The sequence below is a fragment of the Cetorhinus maximus genome, chromosome 3, assembly GCF_964194155.1.
Source record: "Cetorhinus maximus chromosome 3, sCetMax3.hap1.1, whole genome shotgun sequence".
Classification (NCBI taxonomy): domain Eukaryota; kingdom Metazoa; phylum Chordata; class Chondrichthyes; order Lamniformes; family Cetorhinidae; genus Cetorhinus; species Cetorhinus maximus.
Genome location: NC_135881.1, coordinates 10,963,551 through 10,989,882, shown reverse-complemented (window position 1 = coordinate 10,989,882; position 26,332 = coordinate 10,963,551). Strand labels below are relative to the sequence as shown.

Below are 26,332 nucleotides of genomic sequence, written 5' to 3'. Positions count from 1 at the left end.
CTTTTCCATTCCTCCTCTGGTTGTCTGGTTGCAATGGAAGCAATCTTAGTGAGTGAGGTTCTTCTTTAGTTGTCATTGCTTTTGGCGTTGCTCAAATGGAGAGCCAAAACAACACACGCCACTGTCTTGCCCGCCTTTGCACTGTCACAGATAAGTCCCACAAATGAGATTGGTTTTTCCAACAGAAGATACTGTCTGCATGCAATTAAAACTACTTACTAATGCAGCCCTTCAAGTTCAACGAGGTGTGACACAGCCCATAAACTCTTCATTGAAAGGGTATCATTATCAGGTTAGGCACTTTAGCAGAAGGCTTGGTTCCTCCAGGAGCTATAAACCAAAAGCTGTCATGGTGGCTGCTTTGGAGAAACGTTGGCACATTGCATTGTAAACTTTTTCCAGAAACTGTCATTGTTAGTTTACGTTTCCAACCCAACTACCTTTCCCCCTATTATTGGGACACCCAATTAGCTGTGTCAGAGATACTGTCATAGGCACAGGATATGTTCCATTCACAATAATACGAACTTATATTTATATAGCACATTTAATGTAATAAAATGTTCTTCACAGAGGCATTATAAAACAAAACACGACCACATAAGGAGATGTTAGAATTTTCAACGTGCTGAAGGTGATGGGAGGCTCATATTCCTGTAACCAACAGCACATCATCAATTTAAGTGGCTTACAAATAGACAGCATGACATGCCTCCCAGTTCTCCTATCTAACAGCTTAAACTTCACCATCTTTTCCCATCCCAAATCTCTCATCATATTGATGAGCCGCAACATAAATCAGAGACCTACTAAAACATGACACTGTGCACCATCTCTTCCTCCACTTTTATAGTTCTATCCTAAATAAAACATTGACAAATGACTTAAGAGTCTTACAAGGCATTTTAATGTGACTTGAAATTATTTAAATGCAGATAGAAGCAGACAGTCATCCATCCATTTCCCTCCACCTTTTCAGTCATTGATCCTTTTAAGTGTGTAAAAAGAAACACATGCATGCTCTTCCATGAGTGCAACTTGGCTGTAATTCATGAATTCTTACGAAAACAGACAGTCCCTGGACTGAGTGATCGCCAAACTCAGGGTTACTGTTAATTCTGGACAACTAGTTTATGCACACCTTTATGCCTCGACAAATACAGAGAGAATAACATCACCCATTAGACAAGATTGTTAGAAAATTTAAGAATTTTTGTCTGTTTAGCTTAGCATTGACCTTCTTTAATTCACTCACAGACGCAAGGACCAGATTTTGCATTTTAGGATGACACTCCGATGTCGGGTCAAATAAGGGTCCCGACCCTGCACTGTGTAGGGAGCAGCCACCCAGCAGTGATTTTCCCTGAATTGGCCAATTAGTGGGAAGAGGCTGCGCTCGTGTCCAATTAAGGATGGCAGGCGGGCTCTCAAAGCTGGAGAGCCAATAGCTGCAGCATGCTGTTTCAAGTAGGGGAGCCTCCGTCTTGAAGTGTCCTCTCAGCACTTTCAAAACTTTTGAATTAAAAAATAGCCACAACTGTTGGGCCACAATAGTGGAGGGGGGAAGGTTGGCCTGCGGTCTCAGCTGTGACCAGGTAGGCAGCAAGGGCCTCAGAGCCTGCTTAGAGCACTAGCACCCCCTGGTCAGCTGCCAGATGACTGCCTCCAGGCAACTGGTCTGTTCCTGATGCCAGGGAAGCCTGCCAGCCAACTAGAAATTTCTCATAGTTGGCCTTCAACTTAACTTAATTGGCTACCCACTTTTTGTGGGTGGAAACCCTTCCGCCCTTGATTCCGCCTCCAGAAAAATGGCTCGGGAAGGCTGGCGGGAGGGTCCTGGCAGCACGAAATTGCTCACCTTTCCACCTATGTTCTTGCCCCTATATTGGGTGTAAATTCAACTCAAGGATTTAAAAGAAATTTTACTCCACTATATTTCAATGACTACTTAGTACAGGAAAGTGAAGTTGAGGCAGAATATCAGTCATAAACATATTGAATGACAGAGCAGGCTCAAAGGGCCTTATTTTTTTTATTCATTCAAGGGATGTGGGCTTCACTGGCATTTATTGCCCATTCCTAGTTGCCCTTGAGAAGGTGGTGGTGAGCTGTCTTCTTGAACCGCTGCAGTCCATGTGGTGTAGGTACACCCACAGTGCTGTTAGGGAGGGAGTTCCAGGATTTTGACCCAACAACAGTGAAGAAACGGCGATATATTTCCAAATCAGGATGGTGAGTGACTTGGAGGGAAACTTCCAAGTGGTGGTGTTCTCATCTATCTGTTGCTCTTGTCCTTCTAGATGATAGTGGTCGTGGATTTGGAAGGTGCTGTCTAAAGAGCCTTGATGAATTCCTGCAGTGCATCTTGTAAATGGTGAACACTGCTGCTACTGTGCATTGGTGGTGAAGGGACTGAATGTTTGTGGATGTGGTGCCAATCAAGCAGACTATTTTGTCCTGGACAGTGTCCAGCTTCTTCAGTGTTGTGGGATCTGCACTCATCTAGGCAAGTGGGGAGTATTCCATCACACTCCTGACTCATGCCTTGTAGATGGTGGACAGGCTTTGGGGAGTCAAGAAGTGAGTTACTCATCACAGGATTCCTAGTCTCTGACCTGCTCTTGTAGCCACAGTATTTATATGCCAATCCAGTTCAGTTTCTGGTCAATGGTAACCCCCAGGATGTTGATAGTGAAGGTAATGCCATTGAAAATCAAGGGGCGATGGCTGGATTCTCTATTGTTGGAGATGGTCATTGCCTGACACTTGTGTGGCGCGAATGTTACTTGTCACTTGTCAGCCCAAGCCTGGACATTGTCCAGGTCTTGCTGCATTTGGACATAGACTGCTTCAGTATCTGAGGAGTTGTGAATGGTGCTGAACATTGTGCAATCATCAGCAAACATCCCCACTTCTGACCTTATGCTGGAAGGAAGGTCATTGATGAAGCAGCTGAAGATGGTTGGGCCAAGGACACTACCCTGAGGAACTTCTGCAGTGATGTCCTGGAGCTGAGATGACTGACCTCCAACAACCACAACCACCTTCCTTTGTGCTAGGTATGACTCCAACCAGTGGAGAGTTTCCCCCCTGATTCCCATTGACTCCAGTTTTGCTAGGGCTCCTTGATGTCACACTCGGTCAAATGCTGCCTTGATTTCAAGGGCAGTCACACTCACCTCACCTCGGGAGTTCAGCTCTTTTGTTCATGTTTGAACCAAGGCTGTAATGAGGTCAGGAGCTGAGTAGCCCTGGTGGAACCCAAACTGGGCGTCAGTGAGCAGGTTGTTGCAAAGCAAGTGCTGCTTGATAGCACTGTTGATGACCCCTTCCATTACCTTACTGATGATGGAGAGTAGACTGATGGGGCGGTAATTGGCCAGGTTGGATTTGTCCTTTTTGTGTACGGGACATACCTGGGCAATTTTCCACATAGCCGGGTTAGATGCCAGTGTTGTAGCTTTACTAGAACAGCTTGGCTAGGGACGCAGCAAGTTTTGGAGCACAAGTCTTCAGTGCTATTGCCGGAATATTGTCAGGACCCATAGGCTTTGCAGTATCCAGTGCCTTCAGCCGTGTTTTGATGATATGGGGAGTGAATCAAATTGGCTGAAGACTGACATCTGTGATGCTGGGGACCTCCGGAGGAGGCCAAGACAGATCATCCACTCGGCACTTCTGGCTGAAGATTGTTGCAAATGCTTCAGCCTTAACTTTTGCGCTGATGTGCTGGGCTCCTCCATCATTGAGGATGGGGATATTTGTGGAGCCTCCTCCTCCATTGAATTGGTTAATTGTCCACCACCATTCACGACTGGATGTGGCAGGACTGCAAAGCTTAGATCTGATCCATTGGTTATGGGATCGCTTAGCTCTATCACTTGCTGCTTATGCTGTTTGGCACGCAAGTAGTCCTGTGTTATAGCTTCACCAGGTTGACACCTCATTTTTAGGTATGCCTGGTGCTGCTCCTGGCATGCCCTCCTGCACTCTTCATTGAACCAGGGTTGATCCCCTGGCTTGATGGTAATAGTAGAGTGGGGGATGAGGTTACATATTGTGTTCGAGTACAATTCTGCAGCTGCTGATGGCCCACAGCGTCTCATGGATCCCCAGTCTTGAGTTGCTAGATCTGTTCGAAATCTATCCCATTTAGCACGGTGGTAGTGCCACACAATACGATGGAGGGTATCCTCAATTTGAAGGCGGGACTTCATCTCCACAATGACTGTGCGATGGTCACTCCTGCTGATACTGACATGGACAGATGCATCTGCGGCAGACAGATTGGTGAGGATGAAGCCAAGTATGTTTTTCCCTCATCACCTGCCGCAGACCCAGTCTAGCAGCTATGTAATTTAGGACTCGGCCAGCTCGGTCAGTAGTGGTGCTACCGAGCCACTCTTGGAGGACATTGAAGTTCCCCACCCAGAGTACATTCTGTGCCTTTGCCACCCTCAGTTCTTCCTCCAAGTGGTGTTCAACATGAAGGAGCACTGATTCATCAGCTGAGAGAGGGCGATACGTGGTAATCAGCAGGAGGTTTCCTTGCCCATGTTTGACCTGATGCCATGAGACTTCATGGGGTCTGGAGTCGATGTTGAGGACTCAGAGGGCAACTCCCTCCTGACTGTATATCACTGTACCGCCACCTCTGGACTTACCCAGGGATGGTGATGGTGGACATTATCTGTATGGTATGATTCCGTGAGGATGACTATGTCAGGCTGTTGCTTGACTAGTCTGTGAGACAGCTCTCCCAATTTTGGCACAAGCCCGCAGATGTTAATAAGAGTTGTTAGATAGAGCTGAGATTGCCGTTCCAGTGCCTAGGTTGATTTTCATTCCTTTTTTGTGACTTTGTAGCAGTTTGTTACATCTGAGTGGCTTGCTTTCAGAGAGCATTTAAGAGTCAACCACATTGCTGTGGGTCTGGAGTCACATGTAGGCTAGACCAGGCAAGGACAATAGATTTTCTTCCCTATACCAGATGGGTTTTTACGACAATGGGTAATGGTTTCATGGTCATCATTAGACTTTTAATTCCAGATTTTTATTGAATTCAAATTTCATCATCTGCTGTGGCAGGATTCAAACCCGGGTCCCCAGACCCTGGGTCTTTGGATTACTAGTCCAGTGACAATACCACTACGCCGTCTAACGATTAGGGTAAACATCAACATGACTGGACGGGCTGAATAACATGTTCTCAAGCTGTATTACTATGGAATTCCCCATATTTAGCTTAAGAAAATTGAAGCTCATCCAAAACTGGATGTCAAATCTGACAACACAGTGGCAGTGGAGGGGTCAGGAGAGGCGTCACAAGATAGATCTATGCCATCAGCGCACATAAAGAAGCTGACTGTCTGCAGGTAGCATCATCACAAGGCAACCTGTAGATTAAGAAGAGGGAGACTCTGGAGGTAATAGTGCAAGAGCTGGAGGTGCAAATGCTCTGGCTTCAATCAGATGGGTAAAGAACAGAACGAGGAGAGGGTAATCCCAACAAGGTGGACAACAGAGGAAGGACATTGGAATATGATGCTATGGTCGACTGTGTCAAAAGCCACAAAGAGGTAGTATGGTGCAACACAGTTACAATCATAGCGAATGTGATTTGTGAGGTTGACTGGGATCATATCAGTTCTGTTCACCGGGTGTTAAACAATTGGAGATATTCAAACAGGGAGTTCTGGGACATGGATCATGGAAATGACAGTTGGTAGCATTCTTGCCTCTGAGTCATCAGTTGTGGATTCAAATTCCACTGCAGAGGTGGGCACTGAGGGAGTGTTGCACTCTCAGCGATGCCATCTTTTGGATGAAACTTTAAACTGAGACCTGGTCTGCCCTCTCAAGTTTTAGCAGAAGATCCATGGCACTATTTTTCTAAAGAGCAGGCGAGTTCTTCCTGGTGTCCTGGCCAATATTTATCTCTGACAACACCTAGAAACAGATTATCTGCTCATTATCATATTGTGGGACCTTGCTGTCTGCAATTGTATGCCATGTTTCTTGCATAACAATAGTGGCTACGATTCAAAAGTATTTCATTGACTGTAAAGTTCTTTGGGATGTTTGTCTTTTTCACTCCACAGGATATGCTGAAACCTGGATCTCTTCTTATAGAAATATATGCCCTCTATTGCGTCAAATACAAACGTGTTGCACCATTGAAATGCAGTCTGAGTTTTCTCCTTCATTTTCAAAGAAGGGTTCTCAGGGCTGCTTGTTCATACAGAACTTTGCTGTTCTGGTGCACCTGCTATTACCACACAGTGGAGGTAATTTTGATTTTGTGTGATAGTGAAAAAGAAAAAGAGAGGTAGTGGATTAGCAGCTCGTACTGAAGTCAACATAAATGAAAATTGGGAGTGATGTAAGCTACCGGTTTGCCCCAATTACACTATTGCACAAAATCAACTTTACCTCCCCAGTGAGTTCTCAATGTCAAACAGATCATCGGACAGATTTACCAAGTACAACTTGGATCTTTCACCCAGGAAGAGAGATAAAAATCAGTTGACAAGTCACCCACTGGCCATTTCCACATAACCAACAGCTGTCGCAGTAAAATATTACATTTTGCCACAAGACATGTAAAAGAAAAGAGATTATTTTTCACAAAAACGAATGTTAATTCCCTCATCCTCTCTTTAAAGTGTGGACTCCTTTCTGTGGTACAGTTCTTTGAGTTGTACCTTGCCCAAATGCCCATTCCTTATATACAGACCTAAACAATGACTGTTGGCAGGGCTGTTCAACAATAGAGGCATCACACCTGCCCGGATCTTGTTCTTCCCAGTCCATTTGTTGGAAGGTCAGTTATAGAGCCCCTACTGCCACCTTGGCTGATGGCTGCAACTTCAACATAGACTGAGAAGTGACCTGGAGCTTTTGGGTCCATTTGCTTTCACCAACCTTTTCCTACCCTGTGGTGATTACTCACTCTTGCCTTGCACCATTCATCATTCCTATTGCCAAAAAAGCAAGAGATAACAAGATCTTGACTTCCTTCCAATATTGTTCTGTAGTCAGCAGTTTCGGAGTTGAGTTCCTTCCAACCTAATTCCCACTGACATTTGCTTGAGCTACATGGCCTTTGCTTTCTATGTGAAGGTACTAATTAGACAGTATTAGAATTGTCCTGTACTCTTGTTCCACATTTAAAGAGTAAATACTTTTGCAATAAATAAAGGATCTTGCAGCAACAATGTATTCTGGATTACTTCACATTACATCATATGTAAGAAACATCACATTTCTTAAACCTGCAGTGCTTATAAATTATTTATCATTTTGAAAAACGTCAGTAGTACACCATCACTATTCTTTATTTATTCTAAAGGTGTGATTGATAATTGCACCTCTTGAATCACACTTTGATACTTAGAACTGCTAAAATGTTCATGTAATTTTTTTATATACAGTAATATAAATTTCATATATTAAAAACACATTTAACTGTGAGGCCATCTGTGACTCTTGTTGGGAAGACAGGCAGAAGCTGGGTCAAAGCACCTGGCTAACTACTATGAGGCACAATGGAAACACACCTTAAGAGCCATATCTCTACACCTTTGCCCAGTTTTTCCAATTTAATTTTCCATTTTTGAATCTTACCAATAGGGTTTCGTTCCCTGCCACAGCAAAAATGACATCCTATGTGATTATCCTTCCTCATCCTTCTTAACCTGTCTGCAGCCTTGAGATGGTTGATCACACCATCTTCCTCTTCTCTGTTGTCCAGGTTGCATGGGAATGCCCTCTCCTGGTTCCACTCTTAATTTATCTAGTCATAAACAGACAACCTCTTTCAATAGCTTCTCTTCCTGCTCCTGTTATTACTGAAGACCCCCAGAAATTTTACTTCATTTGTTTGTGAGATGTGTGTGTCACTGGCAAGGCCAGCATTTATTGCCCATCTCTAACTGCCCTTGAGAAGATAGTGGTGAGCTGCCTTTTTGAAATGCTCCAATCTATCTGGTGTAAGTACACTCACAGTGCTGTTAGGAAGGGAGTTTTTAACCCAGCGCTAGTCAAGGAACAGCGATATAGTTCCAAGTCAGGGAAGTGTATGACTTGCAGGGTAATTTACAGGTGGTGGTATTGCCAAGCATCTGCTGCCATTGTCCTTCTAGTTGGGAGAGATTGCAGGTTTGGAAGGTGCTGTCGAAGGAGCCTTGGTGAGCTGCTGTTTGCATCTTCTGAATGGTACACACAGCTGCCACTGTGCTCTGATAGTGGAGGGAGTGAATGTTTAAGATGGCGGATGAGGTGCCAATTAAATGGACTGCTTTGTCCTGGATGGTGTCGGGTTTCTTGAGTGTTGTTGGAGCTGCACTCATCCAGGCAAGTGGCGAGTATTCCAATCCTATCCTTGGCTCTCTCTTAGTTCTCATCTAGATGCTGCTGCTCAGTGACATCATCCAAAAACACATCAGTTTTCACATGTACACAAATGATATCCAACTCTACTCAGTTCTATCTCTCTCCATCCCTTCAGTACCTGTGTTGTCAGGTTGATTGTCCAACATCAAATACTGGGTGAGTAGAAATTTCTACAAATTAAGCATTGGGATGACCAAAGCCATTGTCTTCATTCCTACTGCAAACTCCTTCCTTAGCCACCAATTCCATTTCCCTCCCTGGCCACAGTCTCAGGCTGAACCAGACTTTCCACAACCTCATTTTTTTTGTTGGCTTTGAATTGAGCTTCCAATCCCATATCCATCACAGACCACTTACTTCCACCTATGTAATATTACGTGTCTTCACCCCGCCTCATTCCATTTGCTGCTAAAACTCTCATTGATGCTTTTGTTGCATCTAAGATTAACTCCCATCTTTGACCCTCCATAAACTTGAACTGATTCAAAATTCTGCCACCTGTTTCACCTATTACCCTTGTGCTTGCTGACCTAGATTGGAACCAGTCCTTCAATGCTACAAGTTTAAAATTTTCATCCTTTTGTTGAAATCCCTCCATGGCCTTTTCCCTCCATAGCTCTGAAGCCTCCCAAATCTCATAACCCTCCGTAAATTTTTGGGTTCTTTAAATTCTACACTCTTGTGCATTCCTAACATCCTTTGCCCCACCATGGCCGCTGTACCTTCAGCTATCAAGGCCCTAAGCTCAGGAATTTTTTCCCTAAAACAATTTGTTTCTCCACCTCATTTCCCTCTTTTAAAATGCTCAATAAAACCTACCATTCTGGCCAGGCATTTGGTCCTAATTAGCACCTGTCCTAATACCTTCTTTGGTTCGATGTCAGTTTTTTTCTGATTAAATTTCTGTGAAGTCCCTTGGAGCAGTTTTTTATGTTAAAGATGCAAGTTGTTGCAGCCTGTTCAGAGATGTGTAATCTCCTTAGTCAGCCCAGCTCTGACTGGAAAGAACTTGATATTGAAACCTGTGCTTTTCCACTCCACAGCTCTGAATATTGGTGTTCCTGTCTTCAGAAGAAAATAACAACTGAAGGTAACAGCGCTACATATATAGTACTCTCCTCATTAGGGGTATGGGATAAGAATGCTGTCACCAAGTGTTACTCCTCTTGACTGCCTTTATTGTATAAAGCTTGCTCAGAGCCTGGAAATAGAACAGACTCACTGAGAATGTCTCTGTTCTACATCCATGACGAGCACAATAGCAAATGCCTTTCACTGCTTTTGCTTTAAATTTTAGTGAAGGTATTTACTGTCTAATGTTAACCCTCCCCCCACCCCCTCCAGGATCTGGCTTTCCACTTGTGGTCAAGAGGTCACATGAAAGGCCTACTCTCAGGCTCCCACAAACCATGGGAAGGTGTTTGCCTAGTCAAATGCACTACTAACAATACTCACGAAGTTCAACACCATCCAGGACAAAGCGGCCACTCGATCAACAGGCCATCCAGCAAATGAAACATTCATTTCCTCCACCACCATGGCTGCAGTGTGTACCATCTACAAGATGCACTCTCCCCAAAAAGTCTATGGAGAATGGGTCAATTGAAATTTTCAATACTGACAGCGACGGATTTTTATCAGCTAAAGGTATCAAGAGATATGGATCAAAGGTGGATAAATAGAGTTGAGAGATAGGCCAGCCATGTACAATGAATAACAGAACAAGCTTGAGGGGCTGAATGGCCTACTTTTGTTCCTAGGTTCCCACATAAGGAAGGTCAGAACTAAGTAGAGTTGGATAATGAACTTGTTTCTTATCATAATAGAAAAAGAAAATGCTTGAAATACTCAGCAGGTAAGGCAACATCTGTGGAGTGAGAAACAGAGTTAATGTTTTAAGTCAATGATCTTTTGTCAGAGCATATCTTATGGCCCTAATTTTCGCAAAGCTGGAAGGGCTCCACGCCTCAGCCAATATGTCTCCAGAACCATGATTCCAGAATCCAGAAGTCCTGCCCCTGAACCCAGTACCTACAATTTTCTCTCGGTGGGGGTAATGGACAAGTTGTAGTTTGCACATCCATCAGATGCAGATGAGTAGCGGCCTTCAAGCAGATGCAATATTCGTAACTGGGATGTCCAAAATTGGACTCGTGGACCTTAGACATTTGGGGGAAAGGTCTAAAGCAGCCGGAGGTATTTGGACATATGAACATACAAAGTTGGAGTAGAAATAATGTAACACCTTTATTCAAAAAGGGAGGGAGACAAAAAACAGATAACTATAGGCCAGTTAGCTTAACATCTGTCATTGGGAAAATGTTGGAATCTATTATAAAGGATGTACTAGCAGAGCATTTAGAAATGCATTATCTAATCAAGCAGAGTCATGAAGGGGAAATCATGCCTGACAAATTTATTAGAATTCTTTGAGGAGGTAACAAGCAGGATAGATACACCAGTAGATGTAATATATTTGGATTTCCAAAAGGCGTTCGATAAGGTACCATACAGAAGGCTACTTAATAAGATAAGAGCCCATGGTGTTGGGGGTAGTATATGAGCATGGATAGAGGACTGGCTAACGAAGAGAAGACAGAGAGTTGGGATACAGGGGGGCATTTTCAGGATGGCAACCTGTAACTAGTGGAGTGCCATAGGGATCAGTGCTGGGGCCACAATTATTTCCAACATATATTAATGACTTGGATGAGGGAAATGAATGTACTATCGTCAAGTTTGAGGATGACATGAAAATAAATGGGAAGGCAAGTGCCGAGGATGACACAAAGAGTCTACAGAGGGATATAGACAGGTTAAGTGAATGGGCAAAAATGTGGCAAATAGAATATAATGTGGGAAAGCTTGAGGTTATACACTTTGGCAGGAAGAATAGAGGAGCTGAATATTATTTAAATGAAGAAAGACTGAAGAAGGCTGCAGCACAGAGGGATTTGGGGGTCCTCGTTCATGAACCCCAAAAAGCTGGGTAATAGGTAAAGCAAATGGAATGTTGGCCTTTATTTCAAAGGGAATGGAGTATAAAAGAGGGAACAAAAACAGAATTACCTGGAAAAACTCAGCAGGTCTGGCAGCATCGGCGGAGAAGAAAAGAGTTGACGTTTCGAGTCCTCATGACCCTTCAACAGAACTGTTCTGTTCTGTTCTGTTGAAGGGTCATGAGGACTCGAAACGTCAACTCTTTTCTTCTCCGCCGATGCTGACAGACCTGCTGAGTTTTTCCAGGTAATTCTGTTTTTGTTTTGGATTTCCAGCATCCGCAGTAGTTTTTTGTTTTTATAAAAGAGGGAAGTCTTGCTAAAACTATACAAGGCATTAGTTAGCCCACACCTAGAATACTGTGAACAGTTTTGGTCCCCTTATCTAAGGAAAGATATAGTGGCATTGGGGGCAGTCCAGAGAAGGTTTACTAGGTTGATCCCGGGGATGGAGGGATTTTCTTATGAGGAGAGGTTGAGTTAGTTGGGCCTGTACTCATTGGAGTTTGAAAGAATGAGAGGTGACCTTATTGGAACATATAAGATTCTTAGGGGGCTTGACAGGGTAGATGCTGAGAGGTTGTTTCCCCTTGTGGGAGAGTCTAGGACAGAGGGCATAATCTCAGAGTAAGGGAGTGCCCATTTAAAACAGAGATGAGGAGGAATTTCTTCTTTGAGGGTAGTCAATCTGTGGAATTCTTTACCGCAGAGGTAGATAGACTGTTGAGAGTAGACATGAATGTGCGTAAAAAGTAGATAAGCTCAGTGGAACTGTTAACCTTTCAAGTCATTTAGATCCCCAATCCCTTTAAAGTTTTAGGGGAAAACTTTATTTTACTTTACTTTATTTTAAATGTACTTGATTTTAAGTTCTTGATTTTAACTTGATTTAATGTATTGAATGGGTTTTTATGAATGGGAGTATCTAAAAAAAGTGAAGTCTACAATAGACACTTAGAAATTTATTTTATTTTATCTCACCATGACTCCTGAGGTCTGCCCATGGTGGATACTGCATTGTTAGCATGGAGGGTGGAAGGGCACAGGGTGGTGGGTGTGAGGTAAATGGTTGGCATGACTTGGCATTAAGTTGACATAGGACCAATAAAGGACCATGTGGATGTGAGGGATTCATGGGTTTGCATCAATTGGCGCTAAGTTGGCACAGGGGCTATATAGGGTCATGGGGGTGGGTAGAGAGGCATAGGTTGTTAAGGAGGGTATGAGATGCAATAGGTGTAGGTAGAGGGGCATAGGTTGACTTGGAGGGTATGAGAGGCCATGAGGTGGGTAGAGGGGCATAGGCTGGCTTGGAGGATACGAGGGACCGTGTTGGGGGTGTGGGGTGGCATGAGTCTGTGTGGGGTGAGAATTTTTTGTTTTCTTGTTTTTATTGTAACTGGGTCAAGGTCCCAGAGCCCCATGGCAGGCCTTTTATCCAACCCATCTCGGCACTCGGAAGCCCCTGTAGCTGCCTCCACACTGTTTCTGGAGGCAGAAAGCCCGACTCCCTGTAACACCTGTTTCCCCCCCCACCCCACCCTATCCAGGGCACTTACTCCTCCTGAGTTGCATTTGCTGAGTCAAGAATTTTACCATTTCTGTGCTCCTGACTCAGGAGTGAAAGTTCGCTCCTCTCGCTCTATGTAGGAATGTGCTAGTCCTCCAGTACACTCCAGTATGTGAACTGAAATGGAATTAAGCTTCACATGTATTTTCTTTCTTTGTGTGAGATAGGATTCTTAACACCCACAATCAGAGTGGAGGTTTTGTGATATTTTAAAAAAAGCACAAAACAGTCAAGCAGATTATAATATAACAGATTTCAAACTGTGAAAGCAAGAAATATCAGACAGTCTGAGGAGCTTTTATATTTTTTAATGCTTTCTTCTGGTGTTTAGTCATTAAATTTCTGAGAAGTAAATACTTACACAGCGAGCGGTAATGACCTGGAATTCGCTACCCAAGAGGGTGGTGAAACAGAGATGATTTCAAAATGAAATTGAATAGGCATTTGAAGGAAATAAACTTGCAGGGTTATGGGGACCGAGCAGGGGAGTGGGACTGACTGGATTGCTCTACAAAGAGCCGGCATGGACCCAAATGGCTGAATGGCCTCCTGTGCTGTAATGGTTCTATGATGAGAGCTCCTTGACTCTCAGGAAAGAAGCACTGAAGTGTTGCACTAAAGTTGGTGCATGCATTGAAATGAATTGGCCAATTAATTTCTTTTGGATGCAGGCTTAGTTTTCTTCAGTCAATTTGTTTTTTCTCCATTTCTACGACTATTAACAGGCTGCTTCCTAAACTGGTCTTCAGAACTTTAAATATTCACATTCACTTGAACAGAATATTTAATTTTTTTATGTTTTCTTCAGAAAAAAAATTCAAATAATTCCCACCCGTTTTAACTGAAAGATATTGCAAGGGGCTGTTTATTTTTTAAAACAGAGAAGTCTATTAAAATTAATGTTACTTTCTTTAAACAATTGTTAAAAGAAACAACATTTTGAACCCTGTAAGAACTATAAAATGTGATGTTGGGTAGTTCTACTCTGGAGGTTTGCAGAGAATGAAACAGTCTGCGCTGCAGGGATTTCATTTAATTGTAGAACTGCCAGATTATACCCACAATGATTTTAGCCTTGCAGATTCACAGCAGCTCTCACGACTACTCTGTAGTACTTGCTCGCCATGCTAGATTTTATTTCTAGAGAAAGAAACAAAGACTTGCATTTATATAGCGCCTTTCAAGACCTCAGGTCATTGCCAAGTATTTTACAGCCAATGAAATATTTTGAAGTGTAGTCACTGTTGTAATGTGGAAACCATTGAAATTATTTTGTGCACAACAAGGTCTGATAAACAACCATTGTACTGTGTACAGTATTAGTCACCTTATTTAAGGAAGGATGTAAATGTGTTGGAAGCAGTTCAGAGAAGGTTTACCAGACTAATACCTGGAATGGGTGGGTTGTCTTTATGAGGAAAGGTTGGGCAAACTAGGCTTGTATCCACTGGAGATTAGAAGAGTAAGAGGCGACTTGATTGAAACATACAAGATCCTGAAGGGACTTGACAGGGTGAATGTGAAGAGGATATTATCCTCTTGTGGGAGAATCTAGAACTAAGGGTCAGGATTTAAAAATAAGGGGTCACCCATTTAAAATGGAGATGAGGTGAATTTTTTTCTTTCAGAAGGTCGTGATTCTATGGAACTCTTCCCGAAAAGCTGGTGGAAGCAGAATCTTTGAATATTTTTAAGGCAGAGGTGGATTGATTTTTGGTAAGCAAGTAAGTGATTGGTTATCGGAGGTAGGCGGAATGCAGATTTGAGGTTACTATCAGATCAGCCATGATCTTATTAAACGGCGGAGCAGGCTCAAGGGGCTGAATGGCCTACTTCTACCCCTTGTTCATATGTTCCTTGTTGTTCATATGTGATAAACTGTTTTTAGTGATAGTGCTTGAGGGACAAAAAAAAAATGTTACCCGTAAATTTGCCATCTTACTTATCCGTATGTGACTCCAGTCCCAAACCAACGTGCCTGACTTGTAACTGCCCTCTGAAGTGGCTTGCAAGACACTCAGTTGGATCAAATTGTTACATCAGGAGAACGAGGGATGGTCAATAAATTCCTGCCTTACTAATGATGCCCATAATTCAATAATGAATTGAATTAATAAAATTCAAGGATTTCTGATCAGGTTTTTGCTGCTGACAATTACTTGGGGAAAGAAGAGAGTGTCAAGAATTAGAATGGCATTGATAGGCTGGACAGTTACATTCAAGGCTTGATAACACATGTTCATGTTTTAAAGTTGTCTCGAAGATGCAATTACTTGTAGTTAATGTAGGGGTTCAAGTGATGAGCAGTAACTCTGGTAAGAGAAGCCACCAGCCAAATCCTTTCAAATGTTATCAGTTCTTGGGATACCACAAATTTTGGTTGCCTCCTGCGCCATTTGGGTGAAGGCCACAATGACTGGGGGTTCCTACCGTCTTAGAGGAACACAGGAACAGGAGGAGGCCATTCAACCCCCTCAGTTAGATACATTTACCCACCTTGGTTCCATATTCCTGATTCTCTTTCTCCCTTTGTTATACACTATCATTTCCTGCAAAAGAGAGTTATGAGGGGCTACTGAGATCGGTGGAAGTGATGAACTGCAACCCCATGGAAATGACAATGCCCCTACTTCCTCCTGCCAGGGAATTTTTACACTCTTGTGTGTTTGTAGAGCAGTTTACAGATCTGCCTCATCAGGAAGTCATAGATGAAAAAATTGGCAGAATAATTTCAGTGTTAGAGAGGGAGGATTAAGGGAATGGTGACTGAGATTAACAGGATTGTTGGCACAGAGTAGTTTGTTTTCAGTGTTCAGGGCAGGGACTGAGCAATCCAGCTGAAATGTGCACAGTTATTTTGTGTCTTGCATTTCTCACTGTAAAGGCTGCCATTGCCTCCCCCGCCCCGAGCTTTGGCCTCACCCTTGGCCAGCTGTTCCTTGTTGAAGGAGGCTTCGTCCTGTTCATCTGTCTCCTCCAGCTGCAGCTGTGGAAGACAGAGAATCCCACAATTATTCTTGAAACTCTCTCCAGTGTATACTTTTGAAGGGCAGTAACTATTTAATGTGGGAAACACGGCAGCCAATTTGCAAGCTCCCACAAACAGCAATATGATAATGGGCGGAATCGTCCCAGATTTGCACTACACGTGACTCCAGACCCACAGCAATGTAGTTGACTCTCAAATGCCCTCTGAAATGGCCCTAGCAAGTTACCCAGTTGTAACAAACCACTACAAGGTCACAAAAAAGGAATGAAACCGGATTGACTACCCAGCATCGACCTAGGCACCGGAAATGACAATAGCAATCTCAGCCCTGTTGACCCTGCAAAGTCCTCCTTACTAACATCTGGGGGCTAGTACGCATCTCCATCTGGGAGAGCTGTCTCATGGACTAGTCAAGCAACAGCCTGACATAGTAATCCTCATGGAATCATACCTTACAGATAATGTCCCAGACACCACCATCACCATCCCTGGGGTGTTCTGTCCCACTGGCAGGACAGACCCAGCAGAGGTGGCAGCACAGTGGTGTACAGTCAGGAGGGAGTTGCCCTGGGGGTCCTCAACGTTGACTCCAGACCCCATTAAGTCTCATGGCACCAGGTCAAACATGGACAAGGAAACCTCCTGCTGATTACCATGTACTACCCTCCCTCAGCTGATGAATCAGTGCTCCTCCATGTTGAACACCACTTGGAAGAAGCACTGAGGGTGGCAAGGGCACAGAATGTACTCTGGGTGGGGGACTTCAAAGTCCATCACCGAGAGTGGTTCGGTAGCACCACTACTGACCGAGCTGGCCGAGTCCTAAATGACATAGCTGCTAGACTGGGTCTGAGGCAGGTGGTGAAGGAACCAACAAGAGGGAAAAACATACTTGACCTCATCCTCATCAACATGCCTGCCGCAGGTGCATCTGTCTTTAACAGTATCGGTTGGAGTGACTGCCGCACAGTCATTGTGGAGATGAAGTCCCGCCTTCACATTGAGGATACCCTCCATTGTGTTGTGTGGCACTACCACCATGCTAAATGGGATAGATTTCGAACAGATATAGCAACTCAAGACTGGGCATCCATGAGGTGCTGTGGGCCATCAGCAGCAGCAGAATTGTACTCGAACACAATCTGTAACCTCATGGCCCGGCATATCCCCCACTCTACCATTACCATCAAGCCAGGGGATCAAGCCTGGTTCAATGAAGAGTGCAGGAGAGCATGCCAGGAGCAGCACCAGGCATACCTGAAAATGAGGTGTCAACATGGTAAAGCTATAACACAGGACTACTTGCATGCCAAACAGCATAAGCAGCAAGTGATAGGCAGGGCTAAGTGATCCCACAACCAATGGGTCAGATCTAAGCTCTGCAGTCCTGCCACATCCAGTTGTGAATGGTTGTGAACAATTAAACAACTCCTTGGAGGAGGAGGCTCCACAAATATCCCCATCCTCAATGATGGAGGAGCCCAACACATCAGTCCAAAAGATAAGGCTGAAGCATTTGCTACAATCTTCAGCCAGAAGTGCCGAATGAATGGTCCATCTCGGCCTCCTCTGGAGGTCCCCAGCATCATAGATGCCAATCTTCAGCCAATTTGATTCACTACACGTGATACCAAGAAACGGCTTAATGCACTGGATACTGCAAAGGCCATGGGCCCTGACAATATTCTGGCAATAGAACTGAAGACTTGTGCTTCAGAACTTGGCGCACCCCTAGCCAAGCTGTTCCAGTACAGCTACAACACTGGCATCTACCTGGCTATGTGGAAAATTGCCCAGGTATGTCCTGTACACAAAAAGGACAAATCCAACCCAGCCAATTACCGCCCCATCAGTCTACTTTCGATCGTCAGTGAAGTAATGGAAGGGGTCATCAACAGTGCTATCAAGTGGCACTTGCTTAGCAACAACCTGCTCACTGACACCCACTTTGGGTTCTGCCAGGGCCACTCAGCTCCTGACCTCATTACAGCCTTAGCTCAAACATGAACAGAAGAGCTGAACTCCTGAGGTGAGATGAGGTGAGAGTGACTGCCCTTGACATCAAGGCAGCATTTGACTGAGTGTGGCATCAAGGAGCCCTAGCAAAACTGGAGTCAATGGGAATCAGGGGTTAAGTCTCCAGTGGTTGGAGTCATACCTAGCACAAAAGAAGATGGTTGTGGTTGTTGGAGGTCAGTCATCTCAGCTCCAGGACAGCACCGCAGGAGTTCCTCAGGGTAGTGTCCTCGACCCAACCATCTTCAGCTGCTTCATCAATGACTTTCCTTCCATGACAAGGTCAGAAGTGGGAATGTTCGCTGGTGATTGCACAATGTTCAGCACCATTCACTACTCCTCAGAAACTGAAGCAGTCCATGTCCAAATGCAGCAAGATCTGGACAATATCCAGGCTTAGGCTGACAAGTGGCAAGTAACATTCGCACCACACAAGCGTCAGGCAATGACCATCTCCAACAAGAGAGAATCCAACCATCGCCCCTCGATGTTCAATGGCATTACCATCACTGAATCCCCCACTATCAACATCCTGGGGATTACCGTTGACCAGAAACTGAACTGGACTAGCCATATAAATACTGTGGCTACAAGAGCAAGCCAGAGGCTAGGAATCGTGCGACGAGTAACTTGCCTCCTGACTCCCCAAAGCCTGTCCACCAGCTACAAGGCACAAGTCAGGAGTGTGATGGAATACTCCCCACTTGCCTGGATGAGTGCAGCTCCCTCAACACTCAGGAAGCTTGACACCATCCAGGACAAAGCAGTCCTCTTGATTGCCACCACATCCACAAATATTCACTCCCTCCACCACTAACGCACAGTAGCAGCAGTGTGTACCATCTACAAGATGCACTGCAGGAATTCACAAGGCTCCTTCGACAGCACCTTCCAAACCCACAACCGCTACCATCTAGAAGGGCAAGGGCAGCAGATAGATGGGAACACCACCACTTGGGAGTTCTCCTCCAAGTCACTCCCCATCCTGACTTGGAAATCTATCGCCGTTCCTTCACTGTAGCTGGGTCAAAATCTTGGAACTCCATTCCTAACAGCACTGTGGGTGTACGTACACCACATGGACTGCAGCGGTTCAAGAAGGCAGCTCACCACCACCTACTAGGGATGGGCAATAAATGCTGGCCCAGCCAGCTAAGTCCACATCCCATGAATGAATAAATCTTTAGCCGCAGGAGGTCCACCAGAGTCACTAATCTGGCGTGGGAGGCAATGGCAGCAGCCAACAGAGCACAGAGGAAGTCAGCCATCCAGTGCAGGAAGAGGATGAATGCTCTCATGCGTTCCGCCAGGGTAAGTCAACTTCATCACTCTGAACTCTCACACTCACAAACCCATCACACATCCACAGGTATCTCACACCTAAAGGGACAACACCACTAACTCTCATACACACCCTCACATCTCCATCAGGCTCATATCCTCTCGAGCTCATGTCCTCATCCCATCCATTGCTCCGCTCACCACACAAACATTCTACTCAGTGACATGCATCCTGCTCACACTCTCTCCTTTTCATCCAGGAGAAGCTGGTTCACAACAGGAGGGACAGGGCCCAGACAGGGTGTGTAGTGGCCAACAATACATCCCTCACTCACTTTGAGGAGCATGCCATTGCGCTGACTAGTAAAGACGTGGACTGCGCCTGCGATGACAGTGTGGTCGGCAGCGAACACAGGATCCACTCCCAGATCATTCCTCTCTCAGTGCAACTGTAAGTGCTCTCTCTCCTGTTTTTGACTCTGCAGCCATGCACTAATTGTCTCTACTTTGGTTCACAGGGAGCTCTACCATGCGACTGACGCCCTCAGCCAGCCAGTCCTTCAGCTCCATACAGGACCTCACCTCCAGCCAAGAGGACACCTCCTCCATTGAAGGGCTGGAAATAAGCAGCCTGGAAGACCCGTCAAAGAGCTTACCCACACCCTCCACCAGCACAGAAACACACACCTCGGTGGGACTTAAAGATCCAGAACAGGCTGGGGTTCACAATCTGGTGGTCACCGCATGGACACGTGTCTGCAGCAGGACGAGGCAGGTTCAGCCAAGCACCCCGACACTCAGAGGACTTCTGGGGCAGAGCCATCTGTGAGGTCCAAGTCAGATGATGAGCCTCTGGATTCGGCCTCCCAACTCATCGTTGGACAGTCAGTAGAAGACCCGAGAACATCATGCAGAGCTGTTGGAAGCCCTGATCAGAGTGCCACGCAAGTCGGAGAAGTGCATCCGCCTGTTCTCTGATGAAGTGGTGCCCACATGTGCACATGTGGAGGTCTCCATGGGAAGGATGGTGGACACCATGGAAACCCTGGTCCAGCAGAGCGTGAAGATGTGTGTAGACCTGCACTCTATCGCGGGAGCCATGGGTGAGCTCCTGCAGTGGCAACGCAAGAAGGAAACGGGGCACCTCAACATCCCTCCAGGTGCTCCTTCCCTCAAGGTGTCAAGCCGGGGACCTCAGGCAACCGAAGGGAGGAGGAGCGGCAGCTGGACACCCCTGAGTCATCCACTTGGGAATCTCACAGGCTGTCCTCTCCCTCCGAGTCCACTTTGCCTGTGACCCCCTCAACCTCATCCTCTGTCACCGCAGAGGGAGCAGCTGGTCCACAGGAGGGCAGCCAAAGCAAGCTGGGGCCCTCCAGGCCTCAGCTCTCCAAAGATGCACGCCAAAGTCATCATAGGCAACAGGGCCAACATTGCACAGGCTGTCTCCACCTGCTGCAGATGTCAAGGCAGAACCTAGAAGAAGTGGTAGGCCTAGAAAGGTTAAGAAATTCTGATCACAACTGGTTGCACTGGTGAACACATTTTGTCACTTTATAATCTGAAAATATATTCACTTTCACTGAATATTGTGTAATTTTCTCTTTCAGCTTTATTTACAGACTTCGCTAGTCCTTCCCCGCATCTCCCAGTTCAGCAGCACGCAGCCACACCACAAGTAATTCTGGAGGAAGTGTGTGTGTGGCAGGGCCTTTTGGAACCTCATGCAAGCACTGTCCCACGCATGCAGAGCCTTGATCCATCACACTCATCTTACTGTCCCGAGTATTTTCAATGCTGCCTGCTGGGGTTCACTTTCAGTTGTCCATCTGAGCTGACCGGCATCTCCACCTACCCACTGACCGCACTCCCATGTAGCACCTGTGCCCATCCAACACGAGGCTCCGCTCACTTTTGATTTGAAAAACATGGTCCTCCATCCTTTCCCCTCCTCCAAGTCACCCATGCCCTTTCTGCCATCACAGTTGACCCCCTGGCATCACATTCGACCTCCCTACAGTTATCCTACAGCCCGAACCATTGTCATTCCAAGAAATTCAGGTCAACATGCACGTTCCCTACCTTCCTAAAAACCCCAGCCCCATCCACATTGACCTCCTCCTTCCCAACCCCAGGGTCTGTATTTGCCTCCATGTCCCCACCCTACCAGCTCCCTTTGCCCCCTCTCATTCTCACCATTTCCTCCTGCCACGCACACCCTGAGTTCGCCCTCCAGGAGGCAGTCATTGACCCCACAGACCCCTCCTTGCATGTTCACCTGGACATTTCACCCTCCCTTACTCCCTCCTCCATCCTTACTCCCTCCTCCATCCTTACTCCCTCTTCCTCCCTTACTCCCTCCTCCTCCGTACACCATCCACTCTCCGAACTCCCTACCTTACGTCTTCATTCTCCCTTACACTTACCTCCTCACTTGCAGCATTCTCCTCCATTACACCCTCCTCCCCCCCATACTCCCTCCTCCCCCCCAGACACCCTTCGTGACCCTCCTAATCGCACCCCTCGCCGACACCTTCATTCCCCCCCTTCCAATCTCACCCCCTTGACACCTTCATTCCCCCCACCACCCCCCACTCCCCCCACCACAGGTGCAACTTCATCTCCCATGCACACGTAGACCTACCTCTCCCATCCCACCCATCCTTGCTGATCATCTGTACCAGCCCATGGCGAAGTAAGTGAAGTTTTGAAGTAGCTCCAAAGCATCAACAGAGACTATGGAACATGATGTTAGCCCATGGCAAAGTCCTGAAGGTCCAAAGCCTCAGTGAAGTCGAAGCTACTGCGTGGAGACCTCCCACCTTCTGAGAGCTGCTTCGCAGCAGAGCCATGTGCATGAGGATCCACCCAGCATGCGATGCACGTGTTCCTCCAGGGTGTGGTAGCGATAGGCCTCCAGCATCATCATCACCTCGGATGTCCACGATCTGAGCAAGGCCCTAAAGATGAGTCCCGACTTCTGCACGTCACAGTTGTCGAGATATGTTCTGGGCCGGCGTGTTTTCCCGCCGGGATAACAGTAAATCGGGTGTGAGGGGAAGATTCCGGTTGGGCCTTATTTTGCATCCCATTAACAGATGCACGCCAGCCTCTAGTGGGATTCTTGATGGCGGACACCATCGCATGATCCCGTTGTGATTTCATGCTGGCGTGAAACCAATTTCTGCCCCTTCTGCCAAACTTTCCCCCTAGCCCACCATGGTGCCTACCGCCAACGGGCGCGGACGATTCTGGCCAATGGCTAGGTTTTAGTGATGTTGGTTAAGGAATAAAAATTGGCCAAGAAACTGGAGAGAACTTCCCTGATTCAAATTGGTACCATGGGATCTTTTATATTCACCTGAGAGGTTCGAGAGGACCTTGGTTTAATATCTGCTTCAGAAGGTGGCATTCCTAACAGTGCTGCATGGGAGTGCCAGCCTAGATTTTGTGCAAAATCCCTGGACTGAAACTTTGAACCCACAACCTTCTGACTCCAAGGCAAGAATGATACCCACTGAGCTGAGCTATCCAGGAACCTAAAATTTTGCTTTCAAGTGATCCCCCTTGAGGCAACATGACCTTTGTTATGCTAGAGTTGACTGGGCATTGTGGGATGATGAAAGGGTGTCATGTGTCAAGTTAGCTTTCCCAACCTATGAAATTATTTTTGATCTCGTCCTCAGATAGAAATATGCAACGGGGTTGGTGTGACACTCATAAGAAAAATGTGCATTTTTGTAATGCCTTTAATGTGGAAAAATATCTCTCAGGCATTTTACAGCGATGTACAGGCTAAAGAACAAAAGTTCATTGCTTGCAGTAGCCAAGATAATACTATATTACCAGAATAAACATCTTGGCTGTTGTAATCTGTTGATACCATTTGAATGTGAGCACTTGAAAAAGCCAGGCTTTGTATCTTGGTACTGAAGTTAGAAAATTCAGATACTGTGTTGGAATTTCACCCCTTGCCGCAACCCTCACCCCCGTCACCACCATGCAACAAGATCTGAAGTCTGTAGTGCAAAGGTGCCACCTTATGCCAGTAGTTGTGGAAGTTGACCAATGCCCTGAATGTTTTTGTGCCCAGGATTCCTGCCAGGCTGTTACGGGGTACATTGCTTGCATTTTGCATAGCAGTCCTTAAGAACATAAAGCAGGAGACAAATGCACTCTTTTCCAGAATATCACTTTCCCAATTGATGAGCCAAAAAGAGAGATCCTTGGGTTTCACAGCGGTCATTCTGGTGGACGATTATTCAAAGTCTCTTAGAATATTTTGTGGAAGGGGGTCAAGCAAAGGGATATTCAACTTGAAGATTTTATCTTCAAACAGCTGCATATTGCTATTCCTTTCTTTCAGGATTAATGTCTGTAATGTTGTAAATAGGAAATGGGAGTCGTTATTATGGAACAGTGAATTGGATGAGATCCTAGCATTGCGTTAGATAATTCCAAAGCTAAATTCAGTTCATAGGATGGACCACATCATGATTACTCTGGCGGAGATCCAAGGAAGAATGGGATTCAAGACATCCCTATTTGCTACTAATGTCCTAAAATTAGTACTTTTCAAGACACTACGTATTGGTGCCTAAACAACCTCCTGTTGGACCAACTTCCCATGGATTTAAAACAAAAACAGAATTACCTGGAAAAACTCAGCAGGTCTGGCAGCATCGGCAGAGAAGAAAAGAGTTGACGTTTCGAGTCCTCATGACCCTTCAGCAGAACTGAGTAAAGTTAGGAGAGGGGTGAAATATAAGCTGGTTTAAGGCGGGGGGTGGGGTGGGGGGAGAGAAGTTGGGGGGTGGGGAGGGGGTGGTAGTAGGGACAAGCAAGCAGTGATAGGAGCAGATAATCAAAATATGTCACAGACAAAGGAACAAAGACGTGTAAAAGGTGGTGATGTTATCTAAGAGAATGTGCTAATTAAGAATGGATGGCAGGACACTCAAGGTACAGCTCTAGTGGGGGTGGGGTGGAAAGACTGACAGGGCATTACAGTTATAGATTTAAAAATAATGGAAATAGCCCCCACCTATGGCACCTCCCCATGCCCACGCAGAAGATGCAACACCTGCCCCTTCACTTCCTCTCTCCTCACCGTCCAAGGGCCCAAACACTCCTTTCAAGTGAAGCAGCATTTCACTTGCATTTCCCCTAACTTAGTCTACTGCATTCGTTGCTCCCAATGCGTTCTCCTCTACATTAGAGAGACCAAACGTAAACTGGGCGACCGCTTTGCAGAACATCTGCGGTCTGTCCACAAGAAAGACCCAAACCTCCCTGTCGCTTGCCATTTTAACATTCCACCCTGCTCTCTTGCCCACATGTCTGTCCTTGGCTTGCTGCATTGTTCCAGTGAAGCCCAACGCAAACTGGAGGAACAGCACCTCATCTTTCGACTAGGCACTTTACAGCCTTCCGGGCTGAATATTGAATTCAACAACTTCAGATCTTGAACTCCCTCCCCCATCCCCACCCCCTTTCCGTTTCTTCCCCCTCCCTTTTGTTTTTTCCAATAATTTATATAGATTTTTCTTTTCCCACCTATTTCCATTATTTTTAAATCTATAACTGTAATGCCCTGTCAGTCTTTCCACCCCACCCCCACTAGAGCTGTACCTTGAGTGTCCTGCCATCCATTCTTAATTAGCACATTCTCTTAGATAATATCACCACCTTTTACACGTCTTTGTTCCTTTGTCTGTGACATCTTTTGATTATCTGCTCCTATCACTGCTTGCTTGTCCCTACTACCACACCCCAACCCCCCAACTTCTCTCCCCCCACCCCACCCCCCACCTTAAACCAGCTTATATTTCACCCCTCTCCTAACTTTACTCAGTTCTGCTGAAGGGTCATGAGGACTCGAAACGTCAACTCTTTTCTTCTCCGCCGATGCTGCCAGACCTGCTGAGTTTTTCCAGGTAATTCTGTTTTTGTTTTGGATTTCCAGCATCCACAGTAGTTTTTTGTTTTTATTCCCATGGATTTACCCTGGTTTGCAACTATTCTTTGGAATGGGAAACTTTGATGAAGGATCAAGGATGAAGAGGATTGGAGAGGCAATGATTAAATCACACCAATATTAAGGTATTTAGAATACCTGTAAATTGTTGGAGAAGGAGGTATTTTGCAGGTAAATATTTGCAATACATTATCAAGATTGGTACTATCTTTTCCTACACCAAGGACCAAAATTTCTCAATCACTGGCTAAAGTCTTATATGGCATAAAAAGAGTTAAATATGTTAGGTGCCCACTCCTCCCCCCAGCAAGAGTTGGCAATGTACACAAACAAAGCAGTGGGAGTAAACAACTTTCAGGGTGGTCCATAGGCAGGAATGGTGGGGTAGACCACATCAGATGCAGAGTGACGAGTGGAATGGTCCCAATTTGAGGGCTGAGATTCCAATGAGTGTGAAGCAAGGTTGAGAGTATTCCCAGAGCCAGATGATACTCACATGGGTGGTCACATGGTGACTCAGGAGGGTCCCCTCTGTACATATCTGCAATTCTGAGTCACTGTGTCTCCTATTGTTAAGACGGTATCTGTCAACTCTGGCATTGTAGATTACTGATTTTTCTTTTAATTTCAAACAAACATTTTCCTTTTGTGTTTCATTTTGAAAATTAGAACAATAATTCTATTTAAAAAAAAACACTTCATTTGATTGAGCTGAAAAGATACTCTTGACCAGCTGTAATTTAAAATCAGGAGCATTCTATTGTTCATCCCTGAAAGAGTCTCGTGACACCATCAAACTACTGGATGAATCATAAACTGAAAGCTTCTTGCTTCGAGTTGCTTTTGGTATTTTCTAATCTCTCCCGACAGCAAATGTTTTTTAGAATCTGTTTTTTCTCTTTGATTGAATATGATGGCTCCAACTTATATCTATAACAGGTGGCACTCTTACAGCTTAACCCAGCTTCACAATTACCTCATGAAGTCTCGTAGTAGCACTGCCAAAGTCCTTGACATAAACAATGATGTCATCTGGATCAACTAAGTCTGTTTCTTGATAGGTCTATCAACTGTTGATTTACAAGTGCTTAAGGTTGCTAGTGACC

At 45.4% G+C, this 26,332-nt stretch overlaps 1 protein-coding gene across 3 annotated transcripts in view; it reads left to right on the top strand.

Annotated features, from left to right (window-relative positions):
• LOC144675940 (E3 ubiquitin-protein ligase TRIM7-like) overlaps positions 1 to 26,332 on the top strand; it is a 254,406-nt gene that overhangs the window by 8,025 nt on the left and 220,049 nt on the right. For all 3 annotated transcript variants that reach the window (XR_013575212.1, XM_078536469.1, XM_078536462.1), the window contains one exon: positions 9,438 to 9,484. The gene's annotated coding sequence lies outside the window, so the exon portion shown is untranslated. The remainder of the gene's footprint in view (positions 1 to 9,437; positions 9,485 to 26,332) is intronic.